Source organism: Salvelinus sp. IW2-2015, linkage group LG13 (assembly GCF_002910315.2).
Source record: "Salvelinus sp. IW2-2015 linkage group LG13, ASM291031v2, whole genome shotgun sequence".
Taxonomy (NCBI): domain Eukaryota; kingdom Metazoa; phylum Chordata; class Actinopteri; order Salmoniformes; family Salmonidae; genus Salvelinus; species Salvelinus sp. IW2-2015.
In genome coordinates, this window is record NC_036853.1 from 49,179,262 (window position 1) to 49,195,169 (window position 15,908).

Sequence of the window (15,908 nt, forward strand, 5' to 3'; positions counted from 1 at the left end):
CTCAATGTCCACCTCTTGAACATCGAACTCTGAGGGCCTCATCTTTTCACTGTCACTTTCCAACCTTGTTGAGGATGGTCATCGTGTCAGGCTCAAAAGCCTCCAGATTTGCCTGGATGGCACCAATTTATTGCAACCCTTGTATTGGTCAGCCCTGTTGCGTGCTTTGGTGATTGTATGTTCCCCAAACAAGGACAGTTTGCGCTCTGGGCGGCTGATGTTGGTGATGGGATTTGGAGGAGGTGATGGAGGCATAGGGAAGACGCCTCAATCCAACAAAGTCTGCTTTCCCTCAGTGAGCTGAGAGAATATGTTGGCACGATCAGGCACATATAGCATCTACATCCCGAAGCCCTAGCTGGAAGTGTACATTCACCAAGACCTGCAAGAACACCTTGCCCTCAATCCAGGGCTAAGGTGGCGAGACACGGTACCTGAATGACACCATAGGCCTTGTTGATCTCTGCAACCAGACAGGGATGCCTCTTTGGCTCTCAGCATACTTGGGGTCCAACATGTAGCTGGGGCTGTATGGCTTCAATATCAAAGTCTTCACGCTTTTGATTGTATTTTCAGAACTGCAGTTTTCCTCTGCTTGGAGCAAAGTGAAGTGGGCAGGGCAAGTACGGTTTCTTATATTACATCTGCAAGCAGAGTCCTGAACATCAGACAGGATGGCATTGTCTCCCTCAATCCGTGCAATGGCTACTGTATAGGTTCAAGATCTTGAGAATCAGCTGGTACATGGATGGAAGAGTGCACTGCACATAGCTGATGGAGAGTAGAATAGCGGATGTGTGCATTAAGCAGAGGGTTGCAATTCCATTGAATTGGGATAGGTTTACCAAAATTGCCACAAGACCTAGAATTGGGCCTTATGTGTAATCCAACAAAAAAAGGTTTAACTGTGATAAACTACTTTGTTGATGAAAATTAAGCAAAATTCCCCAGATCCCCGGCTTAAATTCCCGCATGGGAAAAATCCCGCAATTTAACGGGAAAGTTTTCCGACCCTTTGCAACCCTACCACGCAGCCAAACCAAACAATATGAGATGGGCAAAATTCAACCAATCATAGAACAGTCAAGCAAAAATGCATCAAAGTCGCGGTCCTTTTGCGACTGGTCGAGCACCGGTACACACTAACGTTACCAAGTGCGCTATTGTTCAGATGTTGCCCTACCGGAGTTACACAGTAATAGCGTCACTGCTATTAGCTTCACGACATACTATGGAACGCCGTTTGGGTCTTTGCGTGTCAAAAAAGATACACGTCAAATAACACTATTTGACAATAACACTATTTGACGCGTTAAATAAGCTTTTAATTTGACACGTCAAATAACACAGTTCTATTATAGAATGTTGTGTGTTCTGAATTTGCATGTGCAAGCCAAGTGCCACCACTACTATCAGTAGCACTGTCAAATCTGTAAAAAAAAGTCTGCAAACAAGCAAACACCGGCGCCAGGAACGATATGTTTATCGTGTTGGTAATACCGTGTTGGTAATAAAGCATTATTTGTTCGACCGCAACTTCTGGGGTAGCTAGCTAGCTTTAGCTTGGTACCTAGCTAGCACCAATACAACCAGCCTGAAAACAATGACCAGTAGAAACTGCAGTCATTTTCACTATTCTTAGCAATGATTTAGGAATCCTTATGAGTAAGTATTAGCTAGATAGCCACTTGTTGTTCGCCTATTGAAATTGAACTTCAGTTCATGAAAATAAATAGCTAGCCAGCTACTTAAACCTGTTGCCCAAAGCTAACGTCATAAGCAGCCAGCTACCTTCATCTGGCTAGTGAGGCTCGACCTGACCGGGTTATGTGTTGTGAAGCTAGCCACAATAAGGATTAGGCACAATAGTGGAATTTGCGGTTTGCCTTCAAAATAATAGTACCACTTTGAAAGTGATGCAGAAGGTTACAATTGGTGGAATCATGCCATATTTAGACTAGATCATGTTAAACAAGGTTAGAATGTGAAGCAATGAAATGGGGTGTCAGTCTACTCGGTGACACCCACAGAACACAACTGTGAAGAGTTTACACAAATATTAGCTTTGTAGCTCTTATCGCGGGACTGTGACTGTGTGAAATCACCAGTCAGCCTATTGTGTGTATTGACATTCATATTGAACTGTACAGCTTTACCTAAGGATTGGGATCAATGAAATGGGGTAACAGTCTACTCAATACCCAATATATTTTTTCCCCAACGTCCTCCTCAGAGTTATCAGACTCCAAAACATCCACGCAGTATTGTTTTTCCTCTGGAATAGTTTTCAATACAATTAATACATATAGGTTGACAATAAATGTGGCTCAATTCACAGTTGTTTGAGTCCCGCAATAAGAAATACTATTCTAATGTTCTCTGGGTGTCACTGAGTAGACTGATTAACCATGTCATTGATCCACAATCCATAGGTAAGGCTGTAGAGTGAAATAAGTATGCCCCCAATGCACTTCTAAAGTACTTATTTAACCTTTATTTAACTAGACAAGTCAGTTAAGAACAAATTCTTATTTACAATGACGGTCCGACAGTTAACCCACCAGGAACAGTGTGTTAACTGCCTTGTTCAGTGGCAGAATGACAGATTTTTACCTTATCAGCTCTGGGAATTGATCTAGCCACCTTCCGGTTATTGTCCCAACACTCTAACCACYAGGCTACCTGCCGCCCCAAGTATATTACATCCAGTGTGATTTCAACAGATTTTTGTCAAATGAACAAATTATTGTCTTTTGTTGATTTTATATAACAACATTCCAACCTCGTTTATATGATCTAAACGATTATTTGTATGCATTTGCATCACTGTCAATGACATACTTTTATTTTGAAGGCAAAATCCACTATTGTGGCTAATCTTATTGTGGCTAGCTTCACATAGATGGGTCAGGCCACCATTAATCAAATAAGAACTGTCTTATAAATGGAGGTTATTTTAGATGATGATACCTAGCTATATAGTTAGCTAGCTACTGAAACAGATTATCTCGTTTTGCTATGTTTTTGTGGAAGAACATTGTTTGGATCCATGCGCTAGCTAGCTTTTTCATGACCAGCACTGTAGGTGCGCGAGACAACTTTACCAGCATCATAGCATACGTATCGATGAATCGTTGTGACATATGAATTACGAGTGATAGTGTAATCAATGTGTAATAACTACATAAAAAATGTATGAACGCGTTAAATTATTATGTGACGTGCAGTCATATTCAGGTCCTGAYTGGTCAACAAGATTATTTGACACATCAAATAGTGTTATTTGACGTGTRTCTTTTTTGACACACAAAGACCCAAACGGCGTTCCATAGAAATCCTGGTTGAGAATGAAACGACTGAACAAATGAACAACGAAACAGCACAGCAAGTAAGTGAAAKAAATATGTTTTGATTATGTTTTACTGGTAATGGGGACATACGTAAATGCCAACAAAATAACTTTTTAGTCAGTGTGGTGTATGTGAGTGTGTGTAACCTTTATTTAACTAGACAAGTCAGTTAAGAAAAAATTGTTATTTACAACGACGGCCTACCCCGGCCAAACCCAGACGACGCTGGTCCAATTGTGCGCCGCCCTATGGGACTCCCAGTCACGGCCGGATGTGATACAGCCTGGAGTCAAACCAGAGACTATAGTGACGCTTCTTGCACTGAGATGCAGTGCCTTAGACCGCTGCGTCCATGTCTGTGTGTTAACTATTTGACTGTACTAGAATGCTTAAAAGGCCACTTAAATTTTAAATATCGGTTATCGTTAKCGTTTTTTKGGGGCAAAGAAAATATTGGATACCGGTATCGGCCAAAAATGTCATATCGGTGCATCACTATCTCAAAATGCATAGTAGGTCAGATGAGTAAGCTGATCCTAGATCTGTGCCTACCTGCAACTTCTCTCCTGAACAGGACTGTGAGGTGTAGCAGAGGTGGAAAGAGCAGGGCATGCCACCAAAGCTACGGCCACCGGTAATTAGTCTTCACAACAATGTATCAACAATGTATCTTCACAACAATGTATCGACAGACAATACAGGGCCAGTACCAATAGTAGCCTAATAGTAAACCTACATATCCCCATGGGTCAAATATGTTTTCACAATATATGATTTCTTCCCCTCCGGAACATATCACGCGCGGTAAGGTCCTTAGGGTTGTAAATACCGTTAGCATTTCTGAGCCTGGGCCAAGATTGAGATTGTGAAAAGGGGCTGAGTATGATTCCCTTCCACCCTGACACGGCATCCTACCATTCTTGCCGATTAACACCGTTCTAGAATTAGAGGTATTAGCCTATCATTCTAGGAAGTTCATATCATTCTAGAATGTGTAGAACCTAGACGCAGTTCAGGTGGAGGGAGGGAACCGTGGATAATGATGATTTAGCTTGTTTCTAAGTGGGAGCAACTTGATGAATATCATTCACAATGCCTGGTGGTGGTCTCATAGGAATGGCTGGCATGCCACCTATTATAKGCTAGCAGTTTTCTAACAGTATAGGGCATTAAGGCACACTATAGAAGCATTTGGCTTCAATTATACCCTTACTCGTTTAGCTTAGGGGGGTCTGAGTGAGCACAGACTGAAACATCCGTTTTCAGCACAGTGTCTGTCACATGGCCTTCTCTTTCGACTCTTTAGGTTTCAATCAKYAACACACATCTGACATACATGTGATGAGGCGTCAATATGACAACAATATAGGACTACTGTTGCGATTGATATGAAGCAAGTTGATTTAAAAAATAGAACTTAGGCTAATGACTAGAATTGTTCAGTCATTGAGCGTTTAATCAAGCGACCCATGTTCTATCTATGCATGACTCAACACTGTAACGTACAACTAAATTAGCATTAACGAATCTCACATTTCCATAGTGCAGCTAGGCATTAGCCTTCCATTACGGCCGGACTTTCTGACCAATTATCCTCATAATTAGAGCTTAATGGTTTGTCATAAGTGGCTTGTGTCATGTGGTGAACCCTATGTAATAAAACCCTGGTAAGAAAGACCTCAATTGAATTAAGTGTGCGTGTCAATACCGGCTAATGTACAGAATTAGCCTATTATTGAAAGCAATGGGCTGTTAGGTTTCTTCCTCCCCATGAAATTAGCCTATAATAATATGCCAATCAAATATGCTACAGTTTAACATGATTGTGTTTTGCGTGTTAAATGTTTTTTATTTCTCCAATACCAAGGCACAGCATATCAGTGATTAGTGAGCTAGAGCAGACCTGCTTATAGGAGGCAACATACATCTGCACCGGAGGCCTTCACTTCTCCAGAGGAAATGTTTTATTTTATTTGACCTTTATTTAACTGGGCAAGTCAGTTAAAAACAAATTCTTATTTACAATGACTGCCTACCCCGGCCAAACTCAGACAGCGCTGGGCCAATTGTGCACCGCACTACGGGACTCCCAATCACGGCCGGTTGTGATACAATGGAATCGAACCAGGGTCTGTAGTGACGCCTCTAGCACTGAGATACAGTGCCTTAGACCGCTGCGCCACTCGGGAGCCCCTACATTTGGGGGATCTCAGATTAGCATATTTTTCATGACAATTTAATCAAACATTTACAAAAGCCAAAACGATAACTTAGGGAGCTGGAGCTTTAAAAAAAAGTGGCATAGATTCTTATCAGGGTCCTTTCAGAGAGTGCAGGAGACTCCACTTTCTTCCCTAGCGTTTGTGCTTAGCATTTTAATTGCCTTTTCATAGATAGTAAGTATAGCCATCTGTAATGAAATAGCTTATTTTACTGTAATAACTTTAGTATTGCTTTTATTTTGTACATATTTGCTTCTCTGTGAGAATGGGTGTAACGTTATAGCTTATTTTACTGTAACAACTTTAGTATTGCTTTTATTTTGTACCTATTTGCTTCTCTGATCAAATGGAATCATACGCAGTAGAAGTTCTAGAATCTCAGCAACAACAGAGCTCACGAGTTTGCTGTAGTTGCATAAAATGAGCACGTTGGTTTGATAGCTTGCTAGCTCATAAGAATAATGGTGCTAGCTACGTTAGCTAGCTATGACTTGTTGAATCCTCATTGAAATTGTGAAACAGTTAGCTAGCTAAAGTTAGCATCGTAAGGAATTTATTCCAAACCATGGCATGAGAAAGTTAGCTATCCAGTTAGAAAACTATAGCTAGCTGCTAGCTACATCCGGCATAGCCAGCTGAAATTMTATTTCTCTAAACTATGCAACTAGCTATCAGTTATCACCGTTTTTGCAATAGCTAACGTTAGATATGTTCAAATGACACGTTCTGCACGTTCTTGCAATACCATTAGCTATGCTAGCTAACTTAGCAAAGGCGTGTTGATAGTTTCACACTATAATAATACATCTAGCTAACGTACTGTAATAGTTAACAGTTAACGTTACTGTTCAAGGCATTCACTTGTTYGAACCCCTTTTGTGTCGATACGTAAACGTTTGTATAAACTGTTTATAAACTGTTTATGAACTGTTTACAAACGCTGCCCCTGTCAACTTCGCAACATTTCGCAAACAGCCACTGTTGCTTGTTACCTGTCCCTCGGGTCTATCCAACTTGTTTGTTTAGTGTTGTGGTCGATATAAAAAACTTTGCCGTCAAAGTCCCTTGCTTCTTCCCAGCCGTCGGGTAACGGCAGCTGGCCATTCCCCTTTCTAGGCATGTTCATCTTCTAAAAGTTCCGCCATAAGTACRGTAAAAACTCCAGTGGAATACTAAAGCGACGAAAAACTCAGTAAAGATCCATGTTTTGCCTTCCCCTGTCCTCCATCTTGGGTTCCTAGCTGAACACATAGGCCCGGACAGACAGACTCCGTTCCCAGCCAACGGAACATTAGCATATCATTAGCATAAATCTATTTGCATGCACATTCCTGAGTGTTGCATTCCTGCGGCTTAACCCTTTCCAAGACACCACCAGTGGAATATGTGTGTTGTCGACTTGTTACACTGGTTCAATCGAAGTATTTGGTCCCATACCCACGGTCCCATTCCCCATTCCAGACAAGCGGGAATCATTACACCGMCGCGTWAAATAGTTGTGTTATCSGCCGCTGTCGCTCTATGCAAGAACTGGGAGAAAAAGTTTTGGAACGGTGAAATATGCACCATTGCAAAATATAGGCAGATAGGATGATGGGACAGTGACAGGGATAAAATATGATATGTCCCCAGATAATTAAATATCTACATAAACTTGGGGGAAATCATTCTTAAACACAATAATAGAGAAAGTTTAACAACACTGCATAACTTTAAAGGGACAATCTGTGATTGCTGTAATACAAAAAAGTATTTGATTAGTGTCTACACTGAACTGGTAAAAGGTCATTGTGATACGAATAAGGGGGAGAAATTACTCCATTAGGGTGTGGTGCCTCAAATKTTTGTAAAGGGCATCTTATAAGCCTATAGACCTATACACTGGGTGTACAAAACATTATGAACACCTGCTCTTTCAATGACATAGACTGACCAGGTCAATATTRGGAAGGTGTTCTTAATGTTTTGTACACTCAGTGTATATCAGCGTTAAAGCATATGTTATATAATTATATTTTCTATTTCTGACTGTTATGGGTGAATCAGTGCATATTTCAGCTTTGTATATAGGCCTGACAGATAGGCTAGACATGTGATTATCTAGAGACCTGCTGATTCTCACGCATAGATCAATAATAAAAGTAACAGACTAACAGCATTGTTTTTGTGGCTAGTGAAATAATCACATTGCTCTTCWCTYCTGCGGTTAAACATCAGCTGTAATCCTGCAAGGCATTATGGAGTCACACTACAGGGTACGTAGACTACAAGACATTGCCTTGAGTGAACTCTGAGCCAGGGGGRAAAACACCCGTTTTATTCATACAATTTCAATTGCTTGTCTGTTCTCTTTGGGCTAGGATGCAATTTGACACATTTTCTGTACAAATAATCGGAAAATGTTTATCTCCCCTTCAAAAGGAACTATAGTGAGACAATCTATTTCTAGGAATACACAGACTGTGGATGTTCTTTTCTTTTTCAAACTTTTCCCAACCATTCTCAACCAATTGTTGCCTTTTTGTTAACTTCTGTCCATGGCAATATGAATCCTTTTTACTTTATGAGAGAACCTTTGATCCCCCTGTAGGTGGGCCTTTTCAGAAACAGATTTGTGATAAAACTTMATTCTCYKAACAWAGCTGGGATATGTCTTTATCTCAGAGTCTGTTGGGATGTACTTTTCGGATGTGAGGTACACAGCACCTTTCTCTTTCCTCTCCTCATCTCATCAGCCTCGCAGGCTGCTCATTCAGACCAGGGAGGAGAKGGAGAGGGMAGTCAGGTCAGAAGGGCAGAGCTGGAAATATTGTTTGAAATTCAAGAGAGCARTGGAGTAATACAGAGAGGKAGATAGCGAGACAGACAGASRGGAGGAGAATAGATGGAAGAMGGGTCAGTGTAGGGCAGGGCCGGAGATATTGTTGATATGACTTTCAAGAGAGGACATGAACAATAGGGAAGTTGAGAGACAGGTAGAGACAGAGAGGGAGGAGAGGAGATGGATGAGAGGTCCCAGTGGGCCCGAACTGTTTGAATCAATGTTGTTTCAATGTAATTTGTCAACGTATTGTGACTTGGAGTCTATGTGGATAATACATTGGATTTGCAAAAAGTCAGTTGTTGTTTTGAGGGTGAAATTTCTAACACAGAATTACGTCRTCATGTTAACCTCAATTCTAGACAAACCTTTATATAATATGTTGAATTTGTACCTTTGAAATAGTGGATATAACGTTGAAGATCTAACACTATCAGAAAAAAGCAATAGGCTAGGCAGCACCTCCTACAGGAGAGGTAATCTATCTACAGCTATCCATTTGGTCTCCCATCCAGGGTTTTAACCATTCCTGCTTAGCTTTGATATTTGTCACTGACTACAACCAATGTGCAATCATGAGAATTATTATTGAGAGATCTCTTCATAACTAAATAGATTCAGTGTTGCTATCGAAGTCATTCCAAAGGGTAGGCTTAATAAAGCAAATGAAATCTAACCATACTCTATAAGTMATTTAGGCCTATGTAACATTTTCAAAGTCATCAACAGCTATTGTTTCAATTCAACCCAGGGTTAAACTAAAMATAGACAATTCATATAGATAGGCCAAGGGCTTCAAGCTTTGGTTGATGTCAAATGTAATCTTAACTTGCCTATTAACTTGTCGACAAGTTAACAAATTATATGTTGGATTCACGTCTCCGACTAAATAAAAAATAAAAAAGTTTAAGAATAGGATTAATCCAGTGGCTCAGATGAAACTATCCAAGCGTTAGATACATCTCCTTTCATGTTGATATTTGGTTGTGTTGTCAACCAAACACAATTCGATATGACTTGTAAAGTTAAGACTATCTTACAAACTAATGTAACAGTTTTTTATTAAACCTTCAAATGAGTAACTAAACCATGGCCACATTTTGAGGTTACTGTAACTATGAAAGTATGTATGTTCAAGATAGCATGCAAAGGTCGCAGGTCGGTGGAGATCTTCACAATAGAAATATCTGTCGCAGAATCTCGAACAGCATTGATCACTTGCAAATGACCTTTCAATGTATTCTCAACTACAATCCAGGTCATTTGGTTGTGCTATTAGATGAAGCACAGTGATAACACATTAAGTTGTTGWATAAATACAACATATCTGACATTGTCTTCCCATTTGAACTTTGTTGTGCTTTTAAATGGTTGAGAGTGCGGTGATACCACATTGAGATGACAACTAAGCAAAAAATCGGACATTGTTTTTCTATTGGAATTTGGTTGTGCTTTCAGATAGTTGAAAGCATAGTGATAACACATTGGGAAYTCAACAAACTTATGGCAGTCTTTTCGAGGGGGTGAATAAAGGCTCATTGATCAACGTCTCAACCAAAAATGTCCACGTTAAAATGACGTGGTGAGCCCAGTGGGGTGGTAAATAAGACAGGAAGTTTGATAGATGATGAAAGCAAGAAATAGATCAAGAAGAGTTGGAGAAGAAAGAGGGAGGAAGAGAGAGAGAGCGAGGGAGGAGGAGAGGAGAGAATAGCTCAGGAAAGACTGCCATTTCTGCAGTGCTGCTGACTACGCAATATGATGAAATAAATCATTCTCACATCGCTGCTGGTAAACATCTTTGTCTTTTWGTTTTTTCCGACTATCTCCAAACTCAATTTGGTAGGTCAGGGACATTCCCGACCTTTTGATCTTATTTGCTGAATGTGCAGGAATCAAATTAGTAGAAAACCAGAAGCTTCTACTTTCCTTCCATATCTTCTGTCACATTTGATAAATGGATACCAGTGGATGCTGCTGAGAAGAGGATGGTTCATTCCAGCCATTATTATGAGCTGTCCTCCCCTCGCCAGCCTCCACTGATGGATACTTCAGGGATGGTGACTGGCTGCCATCTTAGTTTTGGGTGGAATAGCAACGCCCTACAAGTAAATCAAGTAAACACTTGAGTAAATGAGGGATACAAAGTATATTGAAACAGGTGCTTCCACACAGGTGTGGTTCCTGAGTTAATTAAACAATTAACATTCCATCAGGTCATGGATAGAAATGCCTAGTTGCCCATTATTTTGGCTACCATGGCTGCRAAAGAGATATCAGTGACTTTGAAAGATGGGTCTGAAAGGAGCATAGGGGGTTTATTAAAGGGTGTGTGTGTCATAGTCACCAGATCTCCCAATTGAACACTGCTCTTTGACCTGGTAACGAGGACCACAATGGAAATAAGTMTTGTTCATTTATTCGTTCATGTGTTCCTTTGTTCATCCATTCACTCATCCTATTTGTTAATTCATCCATCCTTTCACCCACCAACCCATTCAGTCATTCTTTCATTCACCTATCGATCCATCCATATATCCTTCCATCCATCCATTCACTAATCCATTAATTTCACCTGGTACAGCTCTTTCTGGGTGACCAGGGCATCCTGGGCTACTGTCAGGTACTCCTTCAACATCCTCTCCTGCTCCTTCCTCCATTCCGCCCGGGGGTCCTCTAGCTGGGTACTCTCTAGAGAGGGGAGAATGTCATCAATGAGATCTACTCCCATAAACAAATGATGATGATGATAATACTTTATTTGTAGCCTCTTTTTGTGTCATACAGCTACAGCATGCCAGAACACTGATTCAGATATACAGGTAACCAAAGTAATGGAAACACTTGAGTAAATGAGGGATACAAAGTACACTGCTCAAAAAAATAAAGTGGTGGTAGCACTTTATTGGGGGTGTCTTGCTAATTGCCTATATTTTCCACCTTTTGTCTATTCCATTTGCACAACAGCATGTGAAATKTATTGTCAATCAGTGTTGCTTCCTAAGTGGACAGTTTGATTTCACAGAAGTGTGATTGACTTGGAGTTACATTGTGTTGTTTAAGTGTTCCCTTTATTTTTTTGAGCAGTGTATATTGAAAGCATGTAGTTCCACACAGGTGTGGTTTCTGAGTTAATTAAGCAATGAATATCCCATCATGCTTAGGGTCATGTATAGAAATGCTCTGCAGGCTATTATTATTATTCACAAGCATTTCGCTACACTCRCATTAACATCTGCTAACCATGTGTATGTGACCAGTAAAATGTGATTTGATTTGGTCCATTATTTGGCTACCATGGCTATGCCCCTATAGGATGAAATATTCCCCCATCCACAGGGCACGAGTGGTCACTGAATAGTTTGATGAACATAAAAAAAGATATAAACCCTATGCCATGGCCATCTCAGTCACCAGATCTCAACACAATTGAACACTTATGGTAGATTCTGGAGCGGCACCTGAGACAGCGTTTTCCAGCACCATCAACAAAACACCTAATGATGGAATTTCTCGTGGAAGAATGGTGTCGCATCCCTCTAATAGAGTTCCAGACACTTGCAGAATCTAAGCCAAGGCACATTAAAGCTGTTCTAACGGCCTGTGGTGGCCAAACACCCTAGTAAGACAATCTATGTTGGTGTTTCCTTTAATTTGGCAATTACCTGTACATTCTAATGAACCAACAGACGCTTCTTTAAGGGTCACACAAGACCCTTTCGAGAATTTCATTTTAAACCACCAAGACAGAGAGATACAGTATCTTCCATTCRTTTCAATATTTCCAGGAAAATACAGATAAACACTTGTTCATCAGTTTTCTCTGAGTTCTCCATAGACTTCATTGTGTGGTGGTGGTGAAGCTTTAGCTGCTAAGCACATTTCTGGAGAGTTAGGTCAGTGGGCTCTCCGCTCTACTTGTGGTTTAACACGAGAATTCTGCAGCATTCTTGTCCGTTGGTAGTCATGTTTGCTACATCCCAAATAGAACCCTATTCCCTACATAGTGAGATAATGATTGGGCCCCTGGTCAAAACGTAGTGCACTAATATAGGGAATAGGGTGCCCATATTTGACACTCAGACGTGGCTTTCTTCAGATGCTACCTCTGGTTCAGTTCCCCTCTACGCTATTAGCTAAGCTGCTAAAATTGCTCTAATGGTAAAGTAGACAGTTTGATGTTGCTGAGAGCAGTTCCACCCGTCTTTCCCCACTTAAATCATTTGCCCCCAGCGACCCCTTCAAAGCCAAAGTCATCTCAAAGTTACGCTGTTTTTATCCCCTAAATATCACTTTAACTGTAAATCATTCCATTGAACAATTCTACTACAGCAGAATTAGCTCAATGTACTCAAACTGACAATAGAATACAACAGAAGTTGCATAATGATGACGTCTATTTTAGCAAGTAATCTGTCACACTTACATGACATAGGATATCGCTCAAGCACTTTTACAGATAACGGACACCTATGTACGGCGCTAGGGCATGACGTCAGGGGTTAAGGTATCAAGTAATTGGATTGAAGTTTGATACTTTGTTACCCTTCTAGAAGTTCTCGTTCCATCCGATGCCTGTGTGTAAGTCTGGCCAAGTGAGACTACCTTTTCGGACCAGTCAGTCAAACACCCATTTTGAGAAGGCACCATCATGAGTTTGTGACATGTCAACACGAGGACAGAGGGAAACATCTTTGGTGAAAATAGAGCTGCATCAAAAGAGAGAGAGAGAGAGGAGAGAAGGAGAGAGAGAAAAAGTTAGTGTCAATACACTCCCTATTCAACTTCAAACAAACACCTAAACAAACTACTGAAATAACATATTTACGTAATCAACAACAGCATGAACTGATGCATCTTAGGAAAAGCCATTTTAATCTTTTGGTTTAGCAACAGTGGAATTCAATGCATCTGGCCAATATCTCTTGGAGATCCATTCCCTCCTGAAAGTGGCAGAAGGGGGGAGGGAGAAGAGAGTGTGCCTACTACAGCAGGAAAATGTGTGACCTGTTGCCACAAGAAATGGCAACCAGTGAAGAACAAACATCATTGTAAATACAACCCATATTTATGTTTATTTATTTTCCCTTTTGTACTTTAACTATTTGCACATCGTTACAACACTGTATATAGACATAATACGACATTGTGAAATGTCTTTATTCTTTTGGAACTTCTGTGAGTTAATGTTTACTGTTCATTTTTATTGTTACTTTTGTTTATTATCTACTTCACTTGCTTTGGCTATGTTAACATATGTTTCCCATGCGCAATAAAGCCCTTGAATTGAATTGAATTTGAGAGAGAGGACCCATTACCATATGTCAGACCAACTGAGCATTGGCTCTATTACCACCACAATGCAGGAGGTCATTTCCATGTAAAAGGACCCATGAGCACCAACATGTGAAGTTCATAGGAGCAAATTTAATGGGAAATTTTCTTGTTACTTACGCCGTCATGCTAATCACATTAGCACACATTAGCTCAACCGTTCTGCGGGGGGGGTCACTGCTCTCGTAGGGGTTAAAGGGTAGTAGAAATACATCAAAACACAATAATGTTGAAGTAAAGACCCCCTGCCAACTAATATTAACACGTATTTAGTTTGGGATAAATTATTTGCCGTCTGCAAGTTTAAGAAACAATGCCTTGTGCTTTGAAATTCCTTAACCAAAAACCCACATACAGTATCTTTAAGATATTTTCTAATTTCAAGGCACAAGGCAAAGTTCACAGAAGTAACAAGTAAAGATAGACATACCAATTAGTTAGTGTTTTTACTGATATACATTTTTGTTTATGAATTATTAAGTGATTAAAACTTGTAATTATGTTACCAAATCCGTAACGGAATTACTGCAATTGATTTGGCTACAATGAGAAATCATAGCTAGGTCACTTGCTACTGTCTTCCCTTCAACTGGCATACTGTTATGTTCAGATCCAGTTAATTTGACCTCTCCYGGAACTTACCAACGCCTACCCTCGCTTTCCATTTACTGTAACCAGCATCTGCACCCACTGAGCACCAACCGACACGGACATCCATGGACGTTGAAAAGTAGGTGAAATTTGGTTAGTCCACCCTGGCCTTAATTTCATTCGACATMATTTTTTTGGTCCGGACCCGCCTTGATTTCAACGTCCACAGACGTAGATTGGTTTAGACCAAATCTGAACCAATCATATATGTCTATGTTTCATACGTTTGGAAAGCACAATACAGTACAGTACAGTGAAGCACAGTGGAGTACAGTAGAGTGCAATACAGTAAAATAAAGAAAAGTAGAGTTCAGTACAGTAGGCCTACAGTAAAGTAGAGTTGGTTACATTACAGTAGAGCACAATAGAGTAGAGTACAGTATAATGTACTGTATTGTACTGTACTCTACTGTACTATACTCTACTTCAGTGGTTCCCAACCAGGGGTACTTGGCCTATCCACAGGGGGTACTTGAGAAGACTCATGAGACCATAGGCCTACTGGTAAAATGCACACGAGGGGGTAAATCAGGGGTACTCCGGGCAGAGCAAAATAGTTGGTGGTACAGTAAACRAAAAGGTTGGGAACCACTGCTCTACTCTACTGTCCTGTACTGAATTCTACTATACTGTACTCTACTGTGCTGTGCTGTGATGTYCAAACTTGTGAAACATAGACGTCTATGATTGKTTCAGATTTGGTCTGGTCCGGACCAACCAAATCTGTGTGCCGTCATTGTAAATAATAATTTGTTCTTAACTGACTTGCCTAGTTAAATAAAGSTTCAATAAAAWAAMAWAAAACAAATGTGGTCTTGTTTGGGGSCAGAACTCATTAGAATAATAGCACGTTTGTAGAATAATACCCATATATGCAAAGGAAGATATTGCATATTTCTCCCTTTGTGTACCTATTCAGGATACATCACCACGCTAAATTCCCAATCTGGTCTTCATACTGTACCATCATGGCCACCTAATCATCCCCAGTTTACAGTTGGCTGATTCATCCCCCCTCCTCTCCCCTGTAACTATTCCCCAGGTCGTTGCTGTAAATGAGAATGTGTTCTCAGTCAACTTACCTGGTAAAATAAGGGKRAAATAAAATGCAGAATTCTATAATTAGGAATTTCTGTGTAGTACAGATCTGGGACCCATGATGTAATTCTGTTACCSTAATTCAGTTACCAAGTGAAATCCACTTCACTTACTGTAGTTCAATRACCAAAATAGATGTTTTCAAAGTCAAGGTGTCATGTCATAGCTGACACCCCATTCTTTCTGCAGACATCTTTGAATCTTAATTCAGGGCAGATTTTTAACATCGTTTTTGGAAAACTTAGCCACATAGAACAAGGAGCTAGCTGTGTGACTGTGTGTGTCATCACAGAGAGTCAGAGGTGTGTGGCTGTGTGTGTCATCACAGAGAGGCAGCGGTGTGTGGCTGTGTGTGTCATCACAGAGAGTCAGAGGTGTGTGGCTGTGTGTGTCATCACAGAGAGTCAGAGGTGTGTGGCTGTGTGTGTCATC

At 40.5% G+C, this 15,908-nt stretch overlaps 1 pseudogene; it reads right to left on the reverse strand.

Annotated features, from left to right (window-relative positions):
• The window catches only part of LOC111971321 (protein WWC2-like), a 49,395-nt pseudogene extending 42,530 nt beyond the window's left edge, over positions 1-6,865 (reverse strand).
• Between the last annotated feature and the right edge of the window lie 9,043 nt (positions 6,866-15,908).